Source organism: Equus caballus, chromosome 17 (assembly GCF_041296265.1).
Source record: "Equus caballus isolate H_3958 breed thoroughbred chromosome 17, TB-T2T, whole genome shotgun sequence".
Taxonomy (NCBI): Eukaryota; Metazoa; Chordata; class Mammalia; order Perissodactyla; family Equidae; genus Equus; species Equus caballus.
In genome coordinates this window covers 32273740-32299907 of record NC_091700.1, presented here as the reverse complement: position 1 = coordinate 32299907, position 26168 = coordinate 32273740, and positions in this window count along the sequence as shown.

Here is a 26168-nt window from a genome sequence, read left to right as displayed (position 1 = left end):
AAAATCCCTGTGTTCATCATCTTTTCCTCCGTCCTCTGGGAATGATCCATCTCATAGTTTACCAATAGTTTACCATATTCCACAACATCTAAGTTTCCTCAAGGTTTTGAAATGAAAAAGACATGGAATGAATTTAACCAAGGAGGTAAAGGACTTATACAATGAAAACTATAAGATGTTACTGAGAGAAATTGATAATGACTTAAAGAGATGGAAGGAGATTCCTTGCTCATGGATCGGAAGAATAAACATAGTTAAAATGTGCACACTACCCAAAGCAATCTACAGATTCAATGCAATCCCAATCAGAATCCCAATGACATTCTTCATGGAAATAGAGCAAAGAATACTAAAATTCATGTGGGGCAAAGACCCCGAATTGCTAAGGCGATCCTGAGAAAAAGGAACAAAGATGGAGGTATCACAATCTCTGACTTCAAAATGTACTACAAAGCCATAGTGATCAAAACAGCTTGGTACTGGTACAAAACAGGCACACAGATCAATGGAACAGAACTGAAAGCCCAGCAATAAAACCACACATCTACGGACAGCTAATCTTCGACAAAGGTGCCAAGAACATACAATGGAGAAAAGACAGTCTCTTCAATAAACAGTGTTGGGGAAACCGGACAGCCACATGCAAAAGAATGAAGGTAGACCACTATCTCACGCCATACACAAAAATAAACTCGAAATGGATCAAAGACTTGAAGATATGTCCTGAAACTATAAAATTCCTGGAAAATAAATTGGTAGTACACTCTTTGACATCGAACTAAAAAGGATCTTTTCAAACACCATATCCTCTCAGACAAGGGAAACTAAAGAAAAAATAAACAAGTGGGAATTCATCAAACTAAAGGGTTTCTGCAAGGCAAAAGAAACTAGAATCAAAACAAAGAGACAACCCACCAACTGGGAGAAAATATTTGCAAATCATGTATCTGACAAGGGATTAATCTCCATAATATATAAGGAACTCACAACTGAATATTAAGAAAGCAAACAACCTGATCAAAAAGTGAACAGAGGAGATGAACAGACATTTTTGCAAAGAAGATATACAGATGGCCAATAAACACATGAAAAGATGTTCAACATCACTAATCATCAGGGAAATGCAAATCAAAACCACACTAAGATACCACCTTCTGCCTGATAAAATGGCTATAATCACTAAGACTAAAAAGAACAAATGTTGGAGAGGGTGTGGAGAGAAGGGAACCCTCATACACTGCTGGTGGGAATGCAAACTGGTGCAGCCACTATGGGAAACAGTATGGAGATTCCTCAAAAAACTAAAAATAGAACTACCATATGACCCAGCTATCCCACTACTGAGTATCTACCCAAACAACTTGAAATCAACAATCCAAAGTAAGTATGTACCCCTATGTTCATTGCAGCACTATTCACAATAGCCAAGACATGGAAGCAACCCAAGTGCCCATTGACTGATGATTGGATAAAGAAGATGTGGTATATATATATGATGGAATACTGCTCAGCCATAAAAAAAGACAAATTCATCCCATTTGCAATAACATGGAAGGACCTAGAGGGAAATATGCTAAGCAAAATAAGCCAGACTGAGAAAGGCAAACACCAGATGATTTCACTCATGTGTGGAATATAAACAAACACATGGACAAAGAAAACAGTTCAGTGTGGGGTGAGCACAGGGGGTGAAAGGGAGCACTTATGTGCTGACAGTCAAGAAATCATGTACAACTGCAATCTGACATTGATGTAAACTATTATGAACTCAAGAAAAAAAAAGAATTGATATAAAAAAAAAAAACTGCACTTACTCTTGAGGCCTAGGTTTCAAAGGGACACAGTGTCTCTTCTGCAATAGAATGGAAAGCCAGCCTAGACTCTATCTCGTGATGAGAGAACCTAGAAAACCACACTGCAGAAGGGGAAATAATGGGTCACAGTCATTTGTGCAGCCCACCGTGTGTGCTCTAACTGCTATGGTGCTCTCTAAAGAAGCCATAGTAATTTATGTTCCCACTTGCAGAATGTGAGAGTTTCTATTCCCCTACATTCTTGCCAACACTTGATAGGATACAGTTTTTCAAAATCAATCTGATAATATAAGATAACTGGCATCACATTGTTATTTAATTTTCATTTCCTTATTGCTAGTGATGTTGAGCTTATCTTTCAATGTGTATTAGCAAGTTGGATTTCTTCTGAGAATTGTCAGTTCATATCCTGCTAATTTTTTTTTTGAAAGATTTTATTTTTTCCTTTTTCTCCCCAAAGCCCCCCAGTACATAGTTGTATATTCTTCGTGGTGGGTCCTTCTAGTTGTGGCATATGGGACGCTGCCTCAGCGTGGTTTGGTGAGCAGTGCCATGTCCGCGCCCAGGATTCGAACCAACGAAACACTGGGCCGCCTGCAGCGGAGCGCACGAACTTAACCACTCGGCCACGGGGCCAGCCCCCATATCCTGCTAATTTTTGTATTGGAATGTTTGGCTTGGTTTGCTGGATTTTTATGAATCTTTTCATATTCTAATTTTTTAAATGCTGTATCACAGCAAATTTCTTTCCTTTCATTCATTTACCCTTTTAACTTTCCCTGTGATGTCCTTAGCCACAGGCAAAAATGTTGAATTTTTATGCAATAAAATATGCCAGTCTTTTCTTTTATACATTGTGCTTTTTGTGACTTAAGCTATCCTCAATTTCAAGATCATTAATATGTAAACCCTACTTTTTTCTAAAAACAGTTTTAAAATTTGCATTTTATATTTAGTTCTTTAATATATCTGGGATTTATTTCTGTGTATGACGTGAAGGCAAGGATCTAATTTTATTTTTTCTCTGTGGCGAACCAATATTCTCAATCCACTTTTTGAAGATTGCATTTTTTTCACTGAGTTTTGGAGCCATCTCTATTGCATACCAAGACTCCACATATGAGTGGGATTGTTTCTAGACTCTCTGAATGTTCCACTGATCTGTCTGTTGTGGCCTCAAAAATTTGCTATTTTATTTATAGTGACTTTGACTATGAAATAGTTTCTAATGAACAATAATTATTGTTCATTAATATTAATGAACTAATAATTTTATTATTTGCAAGATTGCTTAGCTACTTGTGTATCTGTACTTTTCTATATGAATTCTGTGTGGACAAGCATTTTTAAAAATCTGCTTTACCTTTGACTTTCCTCTCTGAAATGCGGTGGGGTACACATCTAGCAATGGTCTGTTTTCACTGGGCATAGAGAGCTTACTCCTCCCAAATTCATGGTCATTCCTAGTCAAGGGGACATGTGCCCAGTAGAAAAAGGCTGGAATTATATTCTGCTTTAACACCTCTCATCCAGGTAGAATCATTTCTCTGTTTCTCAGTGTTCCTACTTGTTGAATAATATTAATATAGAATCTTAAAAACTGTAGGAATGTTTCATTAAAAGATAAGTAGTTACTATGAAGCCTATTTCTAATGAGAGCTCTAGTTCTTTCTGAGTTCATATGTAAAGTTTCATCTCATATGTCTCAGAATTTAGCCTCTTCCCTTATTTGTTCAGCAAATATTTAATTCAAATATTTACTTAGATCCTATTACACGGCTGTTACTGCTTTATGTTCAGGGGATAGAGTAGCTTATGCATCAGTTCTTTGAAAAAGAAGAAACAATAATTTAAAAAATTTTATGCACAAAAGAACTAGGGCACAAAAAATCTGTTTAACTAATTTGATTCCATCCAACTTGCATTTGCTGAGTACTGACAGAGGTTTCATCTGAGACTATAGGTTAATGTGTCAGGTGCACAGGGATGAAGTGTAGAGGATGAAGAAGAAAGATCTTCCCCTCTTCTGGTCTCAACCAACATGACACATTACACTCAACACATACACATATACACTTGAGTCCATAGAAGACAATTTGCCTCCTTTCTGAGTAGGTTTTGACTGCTTCCTCAAAGTAAGTATGCTCTAAATTGACTGCAGAATGAGAGTACCATCATCTGATTTCTAATGAGATTATCATGTGAGACGTATTGTAGGCCGGAGGACATACTGGAACAAAAAAGGGACTTCAGGAGAAATATTTCATTGCACAGACAGGAGGAGGAGAGGATGTTAGGCTGGTTGGAATGGAGCAAGAATTTGGAACATACAGAGATGGAGTGAATGGTGAACAGCACTCAGCTCTCCTGCACCTCCCAGTAGAAGTCAGTGGGTTAGGAGACCTGACGTAAATTACAGTCATGCACTGGCTGTCTAAGCTTTCTCATTTCAATGCTAATTCCTTTCCAGACGTAGCTCCAGTGTAATCTCCTCTACAAAGCCTTTTGTAATTCACCACCCATACTTAACTATTCTTCCATTTATGCTTGATGTACTCTGTGCATTTTGAAAGCACAGCATCTATAATTGTCAGCGTGCTTGTTAATTTGTCTGTCTCCCTGTGAACAGAGATCATGTCTTTTTGACCTTTGTGTCCTCAGCAACTAGCACAGTGCCTATTAGTTGAATGAATTTCTGTTGACCAACTCACCCGGTAAGCCCTCTTCTCTACTGGGTAACTAGAATTCTTTGGGTTTTTATTTCTTTAAATCTGTGCATCTAATCCATCTTCTGAGGTAGTAACCTGCGGCACGGATGGGACACTTCTGTCACAGAATCTTGTGATTATGTGGGAGGATGGGTATTGATGCAGAATGTGGTGTGATCCTGAAAGAAAGCTCTAGAGAGTAGACCCGGCCAATAGTGCAGAGGGAACCATCATTGAGCCACATGTCTAGGACTAGTCTAAGGCCTGCTGGGATTTACAGGGAAAACATTTTCTTAGTAATTAGAAATTTTTTTCCTAAATACATGTACTTACATTGTTCTACAAAGTGTGAACTCAAAGTTTTAAAAAAAAAAAAAAAATCTTTGAAAACCAAATAAGAATGGTGTTTCCTGTATTTGGATTCTCTTTTGTTTTTAGATTAAACATTCCTTCTGCATTTCCCAGAGACCCTTTATGATATTTGTCTTGAACTTTGAAAGAATGTTCATTTGGACACAGATGATGTGACACAGCTAGGAAAGTCATTAACTGTCTCTTCCACGGGAAAAGCATAAACTTTTCAAGTTGATTTTGTCAACTTGATAAGCATTTCCTGAGAATTTGCCAGAAGTCTAGTACCATTCTGAGGAAGAGAAAGAACATTGAGGTTAAAAAAAAAAAACTAACTTCTTCAAAGAGCACACTGCAGTTCTGTTGGGGAATCAAGACAAAAACTCAGAAAGCAGCAAATCAGACAAAATAAAAACATGAGTTGCTGGATGCTTCAGAATGTAAGTGCTGGAGGAATCAGAGGAGGAAGGAGGCAGTAAAAAGGATCTTGGGAGGTAGGACAGGATCCTGGGCTTCGGAGTCACGTAAATCCTGTTATGAATCCTAGTTCTGTATCACTAAGTAGACATGTAACCTAGGGCAAGTGACATAACCTGTAAACCTCCGTTTACTCATTTGTAAAAGTGAGCTACTACTTACCTCACAGGTTATTACAAATAAAGAATAGGATAATATATATAAAACACAAGTGTCTGGTACATCAGTGGGCTTAGTAAGCAAAAGCTACTTTTATAATTAATAAAATCAGAGGAACTGTGTTCAACTACACTCACCAGAAACATAATTAGTAATAATAATAAGTAATAGTGAACCCCAGTGTGCCAGGCATGCTGTTGAGAATGCCTTTTCTTTTCCTGCCTTTTCTCATGTAATGCTTACAACAATTGTATGAGGAGTATTACCGCTTTCATCTTACAAAAGAGAAAAACCAAGATTCGGAGAGGTTGCTGAAGTTTTACAAAATTTGACAACTAGTAAATCTAGGATTTGAACACGTCCTATATTTAATAGACACTGGACAGGTTTAATTCTTCAGAATGTCTTATCAGATCAGAATGTCTTATTTGAAATTTGAATGTTGCTGCTGATCTGTACATATTTAGTCAATCTTTGGATTTAATTCACTTCCCAGTTTGAATATTATTTAACAGAATAAAAATCCTCTTTCAGAAAGTCAGCTTCATACTGGATTCTAGCTGTAGAGGGCGGTATAACCTGGTAGCCTCGTGCCATTGCTGTCAGTTCACTGATTAGAACCCAAGAATAAAATCAGGCCACCTTGTGCTAAGGCCTCCTCTGAAGGACCCTCCATGGTCATTGCTCCTGCTAACCTGCCAGAGACAGCACATGTCCAACCAGACACAGGACATTGAAGGTGAGTGTGAGGTAGTTGGCCAGGCCAAGAATGAGATAATAAATTTAAGAGAACAAGACACCAACATCTTACCTCCTACATTACCTACATTACCTCCTAGGTATTGTGAGGAGAAATACCTGAGCAGGTCTAGACCCCCCTCAAGCAGTTTATGCTCTAGTGGAGGGAGGGAGACAGATGTGTGCAAGTGACACAGAACAGTGGAGCCAGCTGGGCTGAGGGAGGTCAGGGCAACAATTTGGTGCTGCAGATGATGCCTCCCAAGAAGCCTGCTGCGCTTGGTCAACACCCCAGCTTTACAGACAGGCAAAACGTGGAATATGCTTTCCTGGTGTGTGAACCCTGCCTCAGTGTGTATGAAAAAGGACTTTGCTCTTCTAATCCCTTCTGGGACTGTGTACTGCTTTAGACTAGAATCTCAGTCGGGGAAATCTGAATCTTTTAATATGAGTTGGGAAACTGCCAACATTAAGGAAACTGCACTTCACTCTACAGACAGAGAAGGACTAGAAACTCTGTCCAAAAAGTGCTTAGGGATAGAAAAACACCAAAACAGCTCCATAAAAAGCTACTGTGAAAAGACAATAGAAAATTCAAATCAAAACACTTCAGCTAATGAGCATTCTTCCTCAAAAACTGATACCAAAACACAAAAAAACAGAAACATAATACTCCAAACTGAACTAAATATTCTGTAATAAGCATTCTGAGACATTAAAAGTATCCACAATAAAAAATTCTAAAACTACAAGTAAAAATGGGCAAAACAGACAAACAAACAAACAATAGGAAGAAATGCAATAAAAGGTGATTAAGTTCAGAAAAAAATTCAAGAATAAATGATTAGCGGCCAAGAGAGAGCAGAGTTAAATGGAAATATAGCAATGGACATTTAAGCAGGAAAACAATAAAGAAAATGAAAATGAAATAAACAAAAATAGTTAGAGGAAAAGTGGTGGAAGTGAACAACGGGCAATGAAGGACCAACACATAGGTATAATGGAGTCCCTAAAAGAAAAACAAAATAATGGAACAGAACTAATTTAAAGCTGTGATACAAGAAATCTTTCTTCAAATAAGAGAAAACTTAAGTCTACTGATTGAAAGGGTTGACCAAGTACCTGGAATTTGATCTGGAAAGATTAACTGTGATATGTACCCTAGTAAAACAATGAAAAGTCCTCAGGGCGTCCAGGCAAAAAGATTGCATTACCCATAATAGTAAGAAAATTAGGCTGGCATCAGATTCAAGAGCAATGTACAAAGGGAAAAAGTAGTGGAGCAATGTTTACAACTCATGAATTTTTATCCTGCTGAGACGTTCTTCAAGTATCAAGACTACTTAAAAATAGAAAAACCAAAACAGTTTTGAACACGCAATGACTCAAAGAATATCAAATACACAAGTACTTTCTCAGGAATCTACTACAGATGAGCTTATCCAACCAACAGAATACTGGGGAAACTTTTCCAAAAATGGTGAGAATTTAATATATTTAAGTGTAAAGCTAATATTTAAGCAAAGATAGAGACATTAGTGGAAGAATAATATGTAAAGGCAACATGATCTGACACAGTAGAAAGAATATAACTGAAAAATGAGAGGAGAGAGAAAAGAATAAGATCATTGACTCTCTTACGGGTAGTTGGTGGGTATTGAAGGAGGCCATTTTAAACTGACAGACAAAATAGTAAAAGGTTAAATAAGAAGAAAAGGAGATTAACGGCACCATAAATGATAAAAATACAAAACACCCACTAGAACAAAAATACAAATCTTCCTAAAACCAAAACAAATGTTTAAAAGAAGCGAGGAAGACATGCCAAATAAAGAAAAAAAGCAAAGTAAATGTAACATAATACATGCATGATAAAATAAGACAGAATTGAGACTAAATAAATTGGTCATATAATAAATGTGAGTGGGTTTAACTCGTCCGTTAAAAGAAAATTTTCAAATTGGCCCCTAAAGCGAAACCCAACTCTATGCCATTTACAAGGAACATAGCTAAAGCACTCCTGTTTCAGGCCAGACTCGTTGACTCTGGGCTCTTTAGACCCTACTCGTGATGCTGGTCCCCTGCAGAACTCTCAGAATGCAGTGTGCTTTCGTGCCAGGTCCCCAAATGTATTGAATCCTACTCTACATCACATTCTTGCCTTTACTTTTCTTCTATAATTTCCAGCTCTAATTTTTGTAATCTTATTATATTTTATATTTTTAATCTGCCTTAAATCCTTTATGGAAAGGATGCAATGTAAATGAACAAATAAACAAATGAATGAAATATTTTAAATTTTCCTTTCTGTTACAAATACTGAAAAGATCAGGTTGCCTGGGAAGGGAATAAATAATTTTCTGCCTTAAAAGATCCAGTGCCATCTCAGTTCCCTCATCTGGGCAATGGGGGTTAGGAGGTTGTCTTAAGTTCCCTAGGAAGCTCTGAACTTCTGCTCATGACCGTTTCCTGAACTACTTCCATCAGAATTTTTTGCTTATGTAAACACTTGTTTATCCTCTTTGTTGACTTTTAAGGGTGGAAAGCTTACACATGATGAGGCAAGTTTTCCTACACTCTCATTAGTTTGTTCCTTGCTTTGGGGGAATATTTTAAATCCTTAATTTTATAACTTTTTCTTAAAGTGCTTCTCTTTAATAAACTTGAAAAAATTATAGTTTCAGTCTCCACGAGTTTTACTCTTGTGTGTTTTCCTTTCTCAATTTTATAGCGTCCAGTGCCAAATATTATCTATAGTATTTAAAATGCACTTTAAGTATTTATAGATATGAATTTTGTTTTTTATGCTTTTAACTACTTTTTCTGTACTTGTATCCTCCCGTAAGATGACAGTGCCGTCTTCCGTTCTTTCTCTTATCCCACTCTTCACCAGTGACCAAGCCAAGTTGCTCTAGTGTAGAGTCTTATTTGGGGAGAAAATGCATAGCTGACAGGCCAAAAAAAAAAGAGAGAGAGAGAAGAAGAACAGGACATGTGGTAAGGACTTCAACAATATGAGGACTAACGTAGCAAGAAAAAGTAGTCATTCGTTCATTCATTCATTCATTCATTCAACAGACATTTGTTGAACACCTAATATGTTGCAGTCACTAACCAACCTCTGGGGATAAAATGCTGAGAAAAAAACAGCAACATAGCTTTTGACTTCACAGAGTTTGGCAGGGAAGACAGTAAGCAGGTTTGCAAGGAGGCAAGTAAACAATAGTAGAGTCTAAGTACTGTGATGGGGTGAACAAGTGATCTGGTAGCACACCACCTGGACACCTAGCCTAGATTTGGGTCAGAAGTTATAGGAAGTAATACCTAGGATGAGAACTTAAGAGTGAGTAAGCAGCAACAAAATAGAAGAGAGAAGAAGGAAAGAAGGAAGGGAGGGAGGGAGGGAGGAAGGAAGGAAGGACGGAAGGAAGGAAGGAAGGAAGAAAGGGGAGGAAGAAAGGAGGGGGAGTAGGAAGGAAGAAAGAGAAATAAAATAAAGGGCAGGAGAGAGGAAGGAAAGAAGGAAAAGAAAACTAGAAAAAAGAACACTTGAGAGAATGAGAAGAAAATTTTAGGCAAAGAAAATACCAAAGGCCTATTTTTGAGAAAAAGCTTGACATCCTTAGGGAACAGAAAATACATTATTATGGCCGTAATACAGAGTTCAAGATGGTGAGGGGAGACCAGAAGAGAAGCCTGGGTAGCAGAGAGATCATAAAGGGTCGCAGTGCTTCTCAAACTATTTGTGGTGAAAGATCAATTTTTAAAAAATTTTAATTTGTTGCTGACCTTCGATTTTGTAAATTACTGGAAAAAGGAATGACTGATGACATGTTTGCGTGTCATAGCAATATCAAATGACTATGAAGGTTCCCAACTGCTTACTCTCCATTTCTGTCCTGATTTTGTTGGGGACCAGTAGCAGCTGGCCAACTCATGCCAGTCAGGGACCACACTTGAAGAGGACTGTCGCACATCATAACAAACATCCCCATCCTGAGAGTGACGTGGAGCCAAGGAAGGCTAATAAGGGGAGTGATACTCTGACTGCAACGTGCAAATATGTGGTTTACCCTTTAAGTGTCTCTTCCCCCTTTTGATCATCTTTATCTATGTTTCTGGCTCATATAGTTTTTCCTGTAAGTCATCCCTCCCAACCATTCTTGTAAGGTTGGCATAGTCCTGATCTCCTCTGGGGCATTGAAAGTTGATCCCATATAAGTTGCTCCAGAATCTGCTCCTGGATCTTTTGTGAAAGTATTATTACCTTATTCAGTAGCAGTGATTATACAGAGCTCTGCAGTTGAATTTTAAACTTTTTCCTCAATGGGAGTTAAATATCATTTAGGCTTATGCTGAGAAATCAGACACTTTTGTTAGATATTATTAAGGGCACAGATAAAGTAAAATCAACGTAGAGGAGACTTCTGGTTAGGGTGTAAAAAGTTGCAAGAGACCATCAGTCCTACCCTAACAATAAGATAAAGAAGATAAGTAAAAAATAATAAAAGAACTGAAGATGCAAATATATTTCAATAAACTAATTGCAAAATTGATGAACCCTTCCCGGAAGTGGAGTCTCACCAATGCTTTCATCCTCAGTGGCATGATGGGAAGAGAGGAAATATACCATAGATGAAAGGAGGAGAAATCAGCTTGCTAAACTTTTATTTAAGTATAAACAAATACATACTTACTGAGGTATAATTGACATAAAATAAACTGTACATAAAGTGTATAATTTGATAAGCTTTTCCAAACGTATATGCCTGATTAATCATTGACACAATCAAAATAATGACCATGTCCATTGCCCCCAAATTTCCTCCTGCCCCTTGATGATGCCTCCTTCCTGCAACTCATTCCATCTCAAGGCAACCACTGATCTGCTTAGTGTCACTAAGGATTAGTTGAATTTTCTAGAGTTTATACGAATGGAATTATGTAATCATTATTCTTTTTTTATCTGGCTTTTTTGACTCAGCATGATTATCTTGAGATGTACGCATGTTTTGTGTATCAGCATTTCGTTTCTTTTTATTGCTGAGTATTGTTCCACTATATGGAGGTACCACAATTTATTGATCTGGTACTTGCTGATGCACATTTGGCTTATTTCTAATCTTGGGCTATTACAGATAAAGCTGGTAGCAACATTCCTGTACAAGTCTTTGTATGGAAATATGCTTTCCTTTCTCTTGCGTAATTAACTAGGAAAAGAATGGCTATATCGTATGGTAGAGTGTACATTTACATTTATTACTAAATGGCCAAAGTGTTTTCCAAAGTGGTTGTACCACTTTATGTACATTCCCACTGTATATGAGCCCCAATCCCTTTGTGTCCTTGTCAACACTTGGTAAGGTCAGTTTTTTAATTTTAGCCATTCCATTAGATGTTTAGTGCTGTCTTGTTGGTTTGATTTGCCTTTACCAAGCGACTAATGATGCTGAGTTTATTTGCATAAATATATGTTCTTTGTATCTATTCAAATCTTTTGCCCACTTTTTATTTGGGTTGTTTGTCTTATTGTTGAGTTTTGAGGGTTGTTTACATATTCTGCATTCAAGTCCTTCATCAGAAATATGATTTGCAAATATTTTCTCAAATCAGGGCTTATCTTTTTATTCTCTTAATTTTCAGTCTCTTACCAATTCTTTTCAGCCTCAGTTCTTTCAATCGCTTAATAATTCTTTTAATTTCTCTTAATCTTTTTAATTTTGGCAAAATGTAATTATCTTCTTTTTATGATTGTGCTTTTGGCATTGTACCTAAGAAAAAATTGCCTGACCCAAGGTCGCAAAACTTTCTCCTATGTTTTCTTATAGAGCTTTTATATCTTTAGGTTTTATGTCTTGATCTATGACCCACTTTAAGTTAATTTTTGTATACGGCATGAAGTATGAATCAAAGATTTTTTTGTATATAGATAGTGACTTTTCCGGCACTATCTGTTGCAAAGGGTAGCCTTTTGCCATTGAATTGCTTCTGTACCCTTGCTGAAAATCAGTTGTCCGCATGTATGCGGCTCTATTTCTGTATTCTTTATTCTGCCCCATTGATCTACTTGCTTTCTTTACACCAATACCACACAGTCATGATTACTGTAGCTTTATAAGTCCACAAATCAGGTTGTGTTAACCTGCCACTTTATTCTTTTTGTTTTGTTTTGTTTTTAAGATTGGTACCTGAGCTAACATCTGTTGCCAATCTTTTTTTCTTCTTCTCCTCCTCCCCAAAGCCCCCCACTACATAGTTGTATATTCTAGTTGTAGGTCCTCTGGTTGTGCTATGTGGGACACCGCCTCAACATGGCCTGATGAGCGGTGCCATGTTCGTGCCCAGGATCTGAACTGGTGAAACCCTGTGCCACCAAAGCGAAGTGCACGAACTTAACCACGTGGCCACGGGGCTGGCCCCTGCCACTTTATTCTTATTTGACAAAGTTGCTTTGGCTCCTCTAGGTTCTTTGCATTTCTGTATGAATTTTAGACTTGCTTTGTCAATTTCCTCAAAAAACACTCGGTATTTTTATTGAGAATGAATCTATATGGACCAATTTTGGAAAAATTAACATCTTAACAATATTGAGTCCCTTTTTAGGTCTTTCTTTACTTTCTCTCAGTGGTGCTCAGTAGTTTTCAGTGTACACATTTCGTACATCTTTTATCAGGTTTTCCCTTAAGTATTTCATATACTTTGATGCTACTGTAAATGTAATTGCTTAATTTTTACTTCTGACTGTTGCTAATATAAAGAAATGCAATTGATTTTTGTGCATTAATCTTTTGTCCTGCAACCTTTCTAAACTCATTTATAAATAACTTCTTTGTAGATTTCATCAAATCCTCTACATAATGTTGTCTTTGAATAGAGACCATTTTACTTATCTCTTTCCAATCTGGATGACTTATTTCTTTTACTGTCTTATGCCAGTTAGCGAAACCTCTAGAACAATGTCGAATGAAAGTTGTGAGAATTGACATCCTTATTTTGTTCTTAATCTTAGATGGAAAGCATCATCCTTTACTATTAAGTATGATCTAACTGTAGGTTTTTTGTAGATGCCCATTTTCATATTAAAGAGGTTCCCATTTCTTCCTAATATGGTGAGAAACATACTCAGCGTGGATCAGTAGATGTTAGATTTCATCAAATGCCTTTCCAGGATCTATCGAAATTATTCCATGGTTTTAATTTTTTTTCTAGTAGAGTGAATTACATTGTTTCATTTGTAAATGTTAATTCAACCTTGCCTTCTTGGTAAGTCCCACTTGGTGATGCAATATTATCCTCTTTATATATTGTTGGACTTGATTTCCTAAAATTTTGTTTAGGAAATTTGCATATATGTTCATGAGGGATGTTGGTCTATAGTTTTCTTTTGTGATTATTCATTGGCTACTGGAGTGCTCCAAAGAATTTCAGAAGAAGAGAGGTCTATGTTTTATAGACTATAGTAAAGCCTTTGACTGCATGGATCATGAAAAGCTGTGGCCTACTCTGAAAGAAATGGGCGTGCCTCAGCACTCACTTATCCTGATGCATAACCTGTGTTGTGGACAAGAAGCCACTGTCAGGGCAGAATACGGAGAGACAGAATGGTTTCCCATAGGCAAAGGTGTCAGACAAGGGTGCCTTTTGTCTCCCTATCTGTTTAATCTGTATGCAGAACATATTATACAAAAAACTTGGCTAGACTCAAATGAATGAAGAATGAAAACTGGTGGAAGAAATATTAATCTAAGATATGCAGATGACACCATCTTACTGGCAGAAAGCAGCAATGACTTGAAATGACTTTTAACAAAAGTGAAAGAAGAAAATGTCAAAGCAGGACTGCACTTGAACAAGAAGACAAAAACCGTAACTACGGAAGACCTATACAACTTTAACATGAACAATGAAAACATTGAAATTGTAAAGATTTTGGTTACCTTCGTTATGTCATTAACTTAAATGGAGACTGCAGCCAAGAAATCAAGAGAGGACTGAGACTCAGAAAGGCAGCAATGAAAGAACTAGGAAAGACCATCAAGTGTAAGAAAGTGTCTTTAGAGACCAAGGCCAAGATTATCCACACCATCGTATTCCTAATTCATATGTACCAGTGAGAAAGCTGGACAGTAAAGAAGGCTGACAGGAAAAAAATGGATTCATTTGAAATATGATGTTGGAGGAGAACTGTGTCTGTGAACCCTGGACTGTCAGAAAGACGAACAAGTTGGTCCTAGAGCAAATTAAGCCTGAACTATCACTTGTAATTGGTATTATTTCTTCTTTAATAATTTGGTGTAATTCACCAGTGAAGCCATCTAGGCCTGGAGTTTTCTTTGTGGGAAGGTTTTTAAAGTACAAATTCAACTTCTTTAATAGGTAAAGGGCTATTTTAAGTTATCTGTTACTTCTTGACAAAGCTTTGGTAGTTTGTCTTTTTAAGAATGTGTCTTTTTCTTCTAAGTTGTGGGAATTATGGGCATCAAGTTGTTAGTAACATTCCGTTATTATTTTAGTACCTGTAAAATCTGTATTGATGTTACCTTTCACATTTCTGTTATTAGTAATTTGTATCTTCTCTCTTTTTTCTCACGAGTCTTTCTAGAGGTTTATCAATTGTATTGATCTTCTCAAAGAACTGGCTTTTGGTTTCATTGATTTTTCTCTATTGTTTTTCTGTTTTCTATTTCATTGAGTTCTGCTTTGATCCTTATTATTTCCTTGTTAGGTTTTACTTGTGAAGCTAGTTAGAAAGACTAGAGGTATTTTGTGAGGTGGCTGTGGAATTTGTAATGAAAATGAATTCTTTGTGTGTGTATGGTTTTAGGAATAAGACTGACTTTTTGGAGAATAACAGGGCTATTTGCTACTTTATTAATAGCTGTATCAAGAAGAAATGGCAGCAAGAAGCCAACGGAATACTGCGGTTTATGTAGCCTGTTGTAGAGTTGTAGAAAGGCTGTGCACAAGTTCCAGATTTAGCATGCTGAATCTTTAGATCCACTTTTTATCAATGTGATGAATCACGTAATTTGAACAGTAGCCAACATTAGGAAAAAAGGAAATAAAGAACAACCTGATTTCTGGGTTTGGGTCATTTCTTTACAAATGCAGTAACCATTGTAGGACAAATTCTCTTGATGTGTTTACTTTCATTAGTTCTATTCCAACTGTGAGTTACATTATGTTACTCTACCTATGAATACATTTCTATTTTATTTTCCCCACCTCCTTGCTTTTTATTCCTCTTTCCCGAAATGTATTTGGTCTCTAGGCACTTTCTAGGCTTAATGGTATAGTAGAAGGTGCTCTGACTTTTCAGATAGATTTGCTCCCAAATCCTTATTCTGCCACCATATAATTATGAGAACTTCAGAAAGTTACTTTCTCTCTCGCTGAGCATAATATTCTTAATAAGTAAAAATGAAACGAAGAAGCCTGTGTCAAGGAGTTGGGAGGATTAAGTGAGAGAACACATACAAAGTGGCTGGCATATAGCAGACCCTCAGCAAATGTTAATTCTCTTTCTTTTTCATTATGTAATAATGAAAATATATTAATATAATATTTTGATCTGAAGTTATGATAAAATAGATTTGTTAGACCTATTTTTTCTCATATCTATTACTTCTATCACTAAATTTCAATGCTTTTGTTAATTTCAATCTCTTTTATTTATTTATTTGTTTATTTATTTTGAGGAAGATTAGCCCTGAGCTGACTGCTGCCAATCCTTCTCTTTTTTGCTGAGGAAGACTGGCCCTGAGCTAACATCCATGCCCATCTTCCTCTCCTTTCTATGTGAGACGCCTACTACAGCATGGCTTTTGCCAAGTGGTGCCATGTCCGCATCCAGGATCGGAACTGGCGAACGCCGGGCCACTGAGAAGCAGAACGTGCAAACTTAACCGCTGTGCCACCGGGCCGGCTGCATTTCAATCTCTTTTAAACTCATAATTGACACTTAAAGGTGAACTGAGATTAATCCTGATACTTGTTGCAAATATAGAATTTAACATATAAGTAGATAGATTTGGAGCTAATACAGTTCATGCTAATGGCTAATAATATCTGTACATTTATACTGAATATGAGAAACCTAAAGGGGAAACATGATATTTACTTTTATATTGTGTGTTCCATAATTGGGAGGTGTGGTGGAAGTAGAAGACATGCTTTTGCCAGTCCTTTACTCCTGCTTCCTGGGAACACTTCTTGAGTAACTTTAACCTAAATTCAAGCTGATTGCATCATTTCAGTCGTCTTCATCCATCCTTTATTAAACATCTGAATTGGACACCTGTGCCCATAGAAATCTTCCAGTTCTCATCCCATATTGTAGCTATTTCTTTAACAGTCAGGTACAGGGAGGCCTTTACCAACTGTAGGTGTAGTCTGGCAGCACTTGGCCTGGGGCTTCATGCTGAGCACCTCTTACCTCCTGCCCCAGACCTTTTCTGACTCAGGTATTGGTTTCCAGAGGAGTCTGCTCCACACTCTGCTGTGTGCAGCCCAGATTCAAGGAGAGTTAAAGCTGTGGACATCCTTGAACAACAAGGGATGGAAACGAACAGATGAATTCTTCCGCCTTTCATTGGAAAGACAGTCCTGAAGGTGTTTCGCAAGGCTCTTCAGATGGTCCAGTGGGATAATTCATCAGTTGGCTCTAGTAGTGGCTAATTTGATAGCTTATCCTTGTACCGGATTTCTTTACTTTCCTCTTTCTCTCCCCCTCTCCCTCACAACTGCTTCCTGAGCTCATTTCCCAAATAAACCTCTTGCACCCAAGACTTTGTTTCAGGCTCTGCCTTGGGAGGAAGGCAGAGGAAACATCTATTATGTATAATACCTTGTGCTAAATGCTGGAGAAACAAAGTTGAGAGAGGTGCCTACCCTGGAGTCCTTCACGATGTCATGCAGGAAATTTATTATACATACTTAATACGTTTAATATTTAATTTGAACATAATTTTAATTCATCTGTTTATGCAGTTTATATTTACTGCATACTTATCAGTTAACCAATTCAAAGCTTAAAGGAATAGTCTAATGTGGGAGACAGGCATTTAAGAAGATAATTTCCAAATAATGACTCTGTATATTTTAATTGGTTGAATATATCAGTTAAGCAAACAGAAACTGATTGGCATTTTCGCTCAACTGTAAAAAGATTCACCTTGTGAGACTCATCTAAGTCAGTGTGGGTGACTGTAGTTCATTTGTTCTATCTGCAGTATAGTTTGCCATTAGAAAAATGTATCACGTGGTTTATCCATTTATTCACTTTTCCATTGATGTGTACTTGGGTTATTTATACTTGTACATTTTTTGTGTTATAAATAGTGCCTCCAGGAACATTCTTGGACTGTCTTTTGGAGAGGAGGGGCAAGTCTTTCCCTAGGGTATGTATTTAGAAGTAGGTATGCTCATATGTGCAGTATGCCTACCCGCAATTTTACTACATAGTACCAACTGGTTTGCCAAAGTGATTATACCAATATGCACCTCTTCCAGCACTGTGAAAGATTTCTGGTTTCTCCACAATTTCATCACACTTCATACTGTCAGACACTTTTTCATTTTTGCCAATGTGGTATATGTGAAATGGTATCTTGTGATTTTAATTTGAATTACTCTAACTGCTAAGGGAATCGAGCTTTTGTTCATGTTTATTCACTAAGCTTCTTTTTTTGTGAAATGCCTGTTCAAGTTTTTTGCCTATTTTTCTATTTATTCGTTGTTTTAATTCTTAGTGTAGAAGCTGTTTATAAATTGGATATTAGTCCTTTGTCAATTTTATGGGTTCCAAATTTTGTCAACTCAGTTGATGGCCTCTCAGTTTACTTTTTTTATAAGATCTCTTGACAAATAGAAATCCTTAATATAGTTTATTATTAATCTTTTCATTTATAGATTTTTTGGTGAAGAAGATTCACCCAGAGCTAACATCCATTGCCCATCTTCCTCTTTTTTTTTGCTTGAGGAAAATTATCCCTGAGCTAACATCTGAGGCAGTCATCCTCTGTTTTGTACGTGGGTCGCCACCACAGCATGGCTGATGAGTGGAGTAGGTCTGTGCCGGGGTCTGAAGCCACAAACCTGGGCCACCGAAGCAGAGTGTGACGAACTTTAACCACTTGGCTATAGGGCCAGCCCCTCCTTTATCTTTTTATGTGTGTCTTTTTGAGAAATGTTGTCATGTCTTAATATCAAAAACGTATTCTTTTACAAATTTGTTTGTTTGTTACTTTTCTGTTTACACAAAAATCTTCAATCCATCTGGAATTGCTTCTTGAGTATGAAATGCTCAAGGAGCTTAATTTTATTTATTTTTTCCCCCATCAGGATAATCAATTATCTAAAACATCATTTACTAAAAGACTCTCTTTTCCTCTCTGGTCTGCAATGCCCACGTGGTTATAAAACATAGAACATTTTATATACATAGTGGTCTATTCCTGGACTCTCTATTCTGTTCCATTTTTCTTTGTCCAGTCTTGTGCCAACATCATAATGTCTTAAATAATATAACTTTGCCAGTAAGCAAGTCCCTCCACCTTGTTCTTTGTCTTCAGTAGAGTCTTGGCTATTTATTCTTTGCTGTTTGCTTTTCCATGGAAAAGCTTGTCACATTTCACAAAAATGAAAACAAAAACAAAAAGATGGTTGGCATTTTCACTGGAATCACATTAAATCAATAGATCAATTTGGAAAAAATTTACTTTTGTATTATTTAATTCATCCAATCCATAGGCGTGGTATATCTGTCCGTTTGTTTGTCTTCTGTAATGCCTTTCAACACAATTTTCTAACTTTTTCATAAAGATCTTGCACATGTGTTCTAATATTTATTCCCAGGTACTATATACTTTTAATGCTATTTTGAATGACTTAATTTTAATTACATTTCCTAGGTGTTTTGCTGGTATGTAGAAATGTAACTGATTTTTATATATTCATTCTATATCAGCCTTACTAAATTATCTTATTAATTCCAGTAATTTGTCAGGAGGTTTACTTAACTTTCTATTCAGTTGGTCATATTATCTAAGAATGCTGAATTTTGTTTCTTCCTTTCTAGTCTTTATACTTTTTAGTTCTTTATCTTGCTTTATCGTGTTTGAATAGTAGTATAATAATGAGCATTGTTGTCATGTCCCTGATTTAAAAGAATGTTTTAAATATTTTTTTATTTTGTGTAATGATTGCTGTAGAATTTTGAGACTTTTTTATTAGAATTTCCCTTCTATTGCTAAGGTATTTTTTTATTATGAATGCATGTTGAATTTTTTCTTAATTAATTTTTTTTTGAGGAAGATTAGCCCTGAGCTAATATCTGCTGTCAATCCTCCTCTTTTTTTTTCTTTTTGCTGAGGAAGACCAGCCCTTAGCTAACATCTCCGCCCTTCCTCTACTTTATATGTGGGACACTTTGCCACAGCATGGCTTGACAAGCTGTGCATAGGTCTGCACCCAGGATCTGAACCGGCAAACCCCAGGCCGCCGAAGTGGAATGTGTGAACTTAACCACTGCACCACTGGGCCAGCCCCACGTGTTGAATTTTTATTTAATACTTTTCTAGGTTTATTGAGATTTTTATATGATTTTTCTCCTGTAAGTTATATTAGGGATGAATAACATTAATTGATTTTTCTTCTGTCAAACCAATCTTGCTTTCCTTGGATTAAAACTACTAGCTCAAGGTGTGTTTCATTTTTTTTGTATGACTGAATTTGTTTTGATAATTTTTGTATCTATTTTTATAGGTGAGATTGGGTTATAATTGCCTTTTTAAAAAACTGCCCTTGTTAGGTTTTGAGATCATGGTTTTGCTGGTCCCTTACAATGCATTAAGGAGAATGTTCTCTCTTCTTTTACTCAGAAATAGTTTATACAAGACTGAAATCATTCATTCCTTGAATATTTGGTAGAACTCACCCGTTTTTGTGGGCTTGTTGTTTTCATTGTGGGAGGATTTTAATCCTGATGCAATTTTTATTTTAGAGAGTCAGATTTGTTAAATTATATTTTCTGAGAATTCACCTCATCTAAGCTTTAAAATGTATTGGTATAAGTTGTTTATAATATCTTCATATTATCTTTAAATAACTGTAGAGTCTGCAGTTATGTCCACCTTTTTTTTAATATGACTCATTTTCACCTTCGTTATTTTATTCTTACTTGATATTGCCAAAGGTTGGTCTATTTTATTAGTATTTTTAAGGAACCAACTTTTGTTTTTGATGATTCTCTGTATTGTATCTTTGTTTTCTATGACATTGTCAGCTTTATATTAGTTTTCTATTGCTGTGTGACAAATTACCTGCAAACTTAGCAGCTTGAGCAACAATGGGTTAGCTGGATCCCCTGCCCAGGGTCCCACCAGGCTGAAATCAAGATGTTAGCTGGGGCTATAATTCTTATCTGCAATGTGAGATCATCTTCCAAGCTCACTGGTTTTGGCAGAACTCATTCCCTTGTGGTTACATGAAGTCCTCATTTTCTTGCTAGCTGGTGACTGGGCACCACTCTCAGCTTTGAAAAGCCAAACACAGTTCTTTGCTATGTGGCCCCCATAGGCAGTTCACAACATGGCTATTTGCTTTGTTCCAGACCAGTAGGAGAGCCCATGCTGAAGCTTTGAGTCTCTCTGACTTCTGTCTCTGACCTCTAGATCCTCTTTTAAAGGGGCTCACCTAATTAGGTAGGGCTCACCCAACACTCAACAAGTGGGGATTATATGAGGTGTGTGCACAAAGAGGCAGAAAACTTGAGAGCCATCTTAAAATTTTTGCTATAAGAATTCTTATATTTACCTTTTCAAAAAACATATATTGGTTTTATTTTGATGTTTTCTTTTTAGCTTCTGAAAATAGATATTTAGTTCATTGGTTTTCTAATGTATTTCTAAAATCCATTATAATTTCTTCTTTGAGCAATGTATTATTAAAAGTATATTTGAAAATTTTTCAATGTATGGATTTTTAAATTAATTTCCCTTTACTCATTTCCTTCTTAATTGCATTGTAGGAAAGAAATTGACTGTATGATGTCACTATTTGGAAATTTTTTCCATTTCTTATAATTCTGTCAATTCTTGACGTATATTATTGAGGTCATGTTATTTCCTGCATACCAATTCATGACCATTGTATGTTCTTGATCAATTAAATCTTTTACCACTATGTAAGACCTCTTTATCACCAACATTTTTAACTTAATATGCTTATCTCTAACTTTGTTTTGTTGATATAATTTTTCCATGTTTATATTTAAATTTTTATTGTATCATTATATTTTATAAGTGTCTCTTATCAACAGCATATAACTGGATTTTAAAAATCAAATCTAACAAGTTGGCCTGCTAATCGAAATTTTCAGCACAGTTATATTTTTGATAATTACTGATATATTTGGGTTATTTCCAGTATCTTGTGCTATTTGTTCCACCTGTTCTCTTTCATTTCCTTTCCTTTTATATCTTATTTTACATTAATTTGAAAAAAGAATTCTATTATTTTTTCTCCATTATTTTGGAAATCACACATCCCAAATCTTTTTTTTTTTAATGATTTTCCTACATATTTAAGCTTCAAGCTTAATAAGTTAATATGTAAGTTGGGAATCTTTTCCACTTCTACCTAACACCAAATTTTGAGACAGATTCTCTTTCTGAGTCTGTGGCCTGTGGAGGTCACAGCTTTGTGAACAGGGTTTCCTTGTCAGTGCTTCATGCTGGGTATATCCTAGGCTTTGTTTCCAGTCCTTGAGTCTTGGAAGGCTGTGAAAACAAACTCGGTGCCTTCAGGGAAAAGCCAGTTCTGGTTCTTTTCCCCCGTGTGTATTTGTTACTTGAATCACACTTACTGATTTTTTAAAAAACAATATATTCAATCATTTGGCCTCATGTTTTATTAGAACCAAGAAAGGGCAGTTTTTCAGAGTTTAGTGGCACATGCATGCACTCTAGATCAGTGTTTTGAAAACTCCAGACTATAAGGAGGCAGGGTAAGAGTCGGGGGGGTGGGGGGGGCGGTGTATGTTTCACTCTGTGTGCAATCTTCAAAGCTATTTTCTTGAATTTTCTTTTCAAATGACAAAAGCGATAAGTGTTCATTGTAGCAGGTCGTTAAACATAGAGACACATACAAAAAAAGGGCAGCAATCCCTCATTGTTTCTTTGGCAACAATACCAAAGCAAAAGGCAGCCAATATTTACACTATAAAATGTATGCTTATCTATAGTTCTGTAAGCTCATACGATTATATGCAAGCGTGATACACAATATAGATTTTCTTTCTTTATTTTTATTACCAAATAATGCAATCACACTATAAGTATTTCTGCAACTTGCTTTTCATATAACAGTATATTATGGTCATTGCTGCATGTCAATATACAAAGCCTAACATACATTATTAACAGCAGCATAATATTCTGTAGTATGTATATATTTACTCTTATTTATTCAGCCATTTCCCTATTTATAAACAGTAATCTCTTCAGATTTTTACCATTGCGGGTAGGGACAGACCAGCAATTAAAATCCTTGTACACAAATCCTTACATACTGGTGCTTTTATTTTTGTAGGATAGATTCTGCTGGATCAAGGGCTCTGAACATTTGTAATTTGCGTTCCAAAGAGATTATAGCTATTATAACTATTGAGAGTTTCTGTTCCTCCATATCCTCACCAGCAATACGTGTTATCGGTGTTTCTAATAGATGCCAAATTGATGGGGGAAAATGCATCTCATGTTTGTTTACGTGCATCTGACCTTCCAGTAAGGCAGAGCATCTCTTCATATCATTAATAGCCATTTGCATTAACCCTAATGTGAAAAACTGTGTATACTTGGTCCATTTTTCTATCAGATTATTTGATGTTTATCTAAAACTTGCTATGGCTCTTTGTAAGTTAGGAATAGTAACTCTTGTCTGGCATATATATTTCAATTATTTTCTCCCAGCCTCTCTTTTGTCTTCTGGCTTTGCATTTAGCATACAGAAAATTTTAATTAGCTCTCTTAAGCTATAATTTACATATAGTAAAAAGTATCTGTTCTAAGTGTATGGGTTTTCACAAATGGATACTGCAGGTAAGTAACCACCACTGTGATGATGATATGGAACATTTCCATCATGCCCAAAATTTCACTTATGCCTCTTTACAATCAATCTTTTACCAACTCCAGCCCCTGCAACCACTAATCTGCTTTCTTTGCCTTTTCTAGAATTTCATTCATATAAGTGGAACTACATAGTGTGTAGTCTTTTGTGCCTGTCTTCTTTCATTTAACATAATGCTTGGAGATCCATTCCATGTTGTTGCATGTAACAGTAGTCCATCCATTTTTTAAATTGCTGGATTTGTTTATCTATTCACCAGTAAATGTACATTTGGGTAGTTTTTAGCTACTATGAATACAATTGCGATGAAAATTTGAATACAAGTCTCTGTGTAAACATGTTTTTATTTCTCCTGGGTGCATATCTAGGAGTGGGGTTGCTACATCATAAAGTAGGAGTATGTTTAACTTTATAAGAAACTGGCAAATTATTTTTCAAAGTGCCCGTATCATTTTGCATTCCAGCCAGCAACGAAAGAGAGTTCCAGCTGCTCAACATCCCCCCCAACTTGGTATAATCAGTCTTTTTATTTTTAGCTATTATTGGATGTGTAGTGGTATCTCATTGTGATTTTAGTTTGCATGTCCCTAAAGACTAATGATGTTGAGTGTTCTTATGTGTTCTTCGGTGAAGACTAATGATGTTGAGCATTCTTTTTTGTTCTTTGTTGAAGCGTCTATTCAAATCTTTTGCTCCCTCCTTTCTTTTTGTTCTTCTTCTTGAGCTATAAGGATTCTGTATTCCGAATACCTCTATCAGATAGATGTTTTGCAAATATTTTCTGCTAGTCTGTGGCTTGCTTTTTCATTTTCTTAACAGCGTCTTTTGAAAAGCAAAAGTTTTAAAATCTCATAAAAACAACTTGTCTAATCCTTCTTTTTGTTTCATGCTTTTGTGTCTTCTCTAAGTAATCTTTGTATAACCAAAGGTCACTCAGGTTTTTTTCCTATATTTTCTTCTAGAAGTTTTATAGTTTTAGTTTTTGCATTTAGAATTATGACGCATTTTGAGTTAATTGTTTAAAGAATAAGAGTTATAAAACATTATATATATTACCATTCCACTTTTTTGTATTTAAAATTATATTTTTGTATGAGTACATACATAGGAAAAAGTTTAGGAGAATATATATACACCAAAAATTCTTCGACTTTTTTTTCACGTAGAATAGTATCAACAGCAGAAATTTGGTAAGTTTTCTCTTTGTTTGGGAGATAGCTTTAAGAATCCACTCCCACAAATATAAAATAAAATAAAGTAAAATAAAATAAAATAAGACTGGTTGGGATACATTAAAAAGTTGCCAAAGATTCTTTGACTTTATTGATGAATTTATTCAGAATACAGGCATATCTGATAAAAGGATGATCACTATTGTCTGAGCTGCAGGTCTAAAAAGTCCTAGACGTTCCTGGTGAGTTCTGCCACATTCAGAGAGTGCTGACACAACTATTGTGACTTCTGAAGTGTCCTCTAGAATCGGTGAGATTCTCAGGAAATGGGAATTAAGAAAGTGGTTCATTTTAATACGTGTGCCTTAATGAATATAAAAAGTGAATTGTCTATTTAAGAAACTTCTGGAAGGAAGAGTGTGGCAAAACAGATTTTTATTTGAATGCATTCCAGCAAAGGTAACTATTTTTGAGGTTAATTTTAGGGTCCTTAAGTAAAATGGTCATTAGTTGAGGGGATGACTCCATTCCTTGGGCCAGTGATAGAATAAACAAATATACACTTTTAAATATTTTTTCTGAAAAGATTGTATCAAAAACAACCTGTAATTTTAAACAATAATATTTTTCATTGGGAGATGCCATATTTAATCCATAGACTTAAAAAACTCCATGGGCTTGAATGCTTTCATAAGTTCAGATTCACATCACAACAAGGGAACCATAGCAGACATATAACAACTCAGAGTTTTCCTCCCACCCACTGTTCTCCCTTGCTCCCCTCTCTAACCACAACCTTGGCAGTAAAATTGTTATCATTCCCCTATCCTTCTCCAATATGCTCTGACAGCAGCCAGAAAAGCTATAGGAGCTCTTAAACACACAAATCTGATCTTGCCAGTTTCCTGCCTAAAACCCTTCAGTGATTTCCCCTTTTCTCTTAGGACAAAGTCTGCCTTCCTCAATATGGCCCATGGCCCCTGGAGCACTGGTGCCGGCCCAACTACCTTTGCAGGTGCACCTTCTCAATTTCACCTGGCTCGCTGGTTTCCAGCGGCTCCACCCATCTCTTGCTCCTAGAGCAAACTGCTTCCCACTCAGTCTTCAGAAAGAGAGCTCTTTCTTCTGCTTGGAATCATATTCTTCTGCCCTGTTGTCTGGCTAGCTTCAGGTCCCTTCTTAAATGTTACTTCCTCAGGGAAGGGAAGCTCTCTCTGAAGTTCTTTGTTCTTTACCTCCACTGTACTTAGTGATATGGAAATTAAGTAATTATTTGTGTAATATGCATTTAACATCTGTCTCCCCACAGGCTGTTAATGTCCTGGGCCAAGAATACTTGTAATTCTTCCTCATAATTGTATTACTCCCACCTAGCACAGTGCCTGGCACATTGAAGACACTGGAAAATTATTTATTGGATAAATGGATGAAAGAATGAAAACTTGTGTAATCTATAAATACTCATGACCGCAAAATGGTATAGAAGTCAAGGATATAATCCTAGGTGTAAAAATGTGAATTTTAGCTATCACTGGATCTCTAGATATTTGTTTGCTGCAGAGAACATGTTAACCTCCGTAATTACCCAAGTACATTCAGAGAGTCATTTGCCACCAACT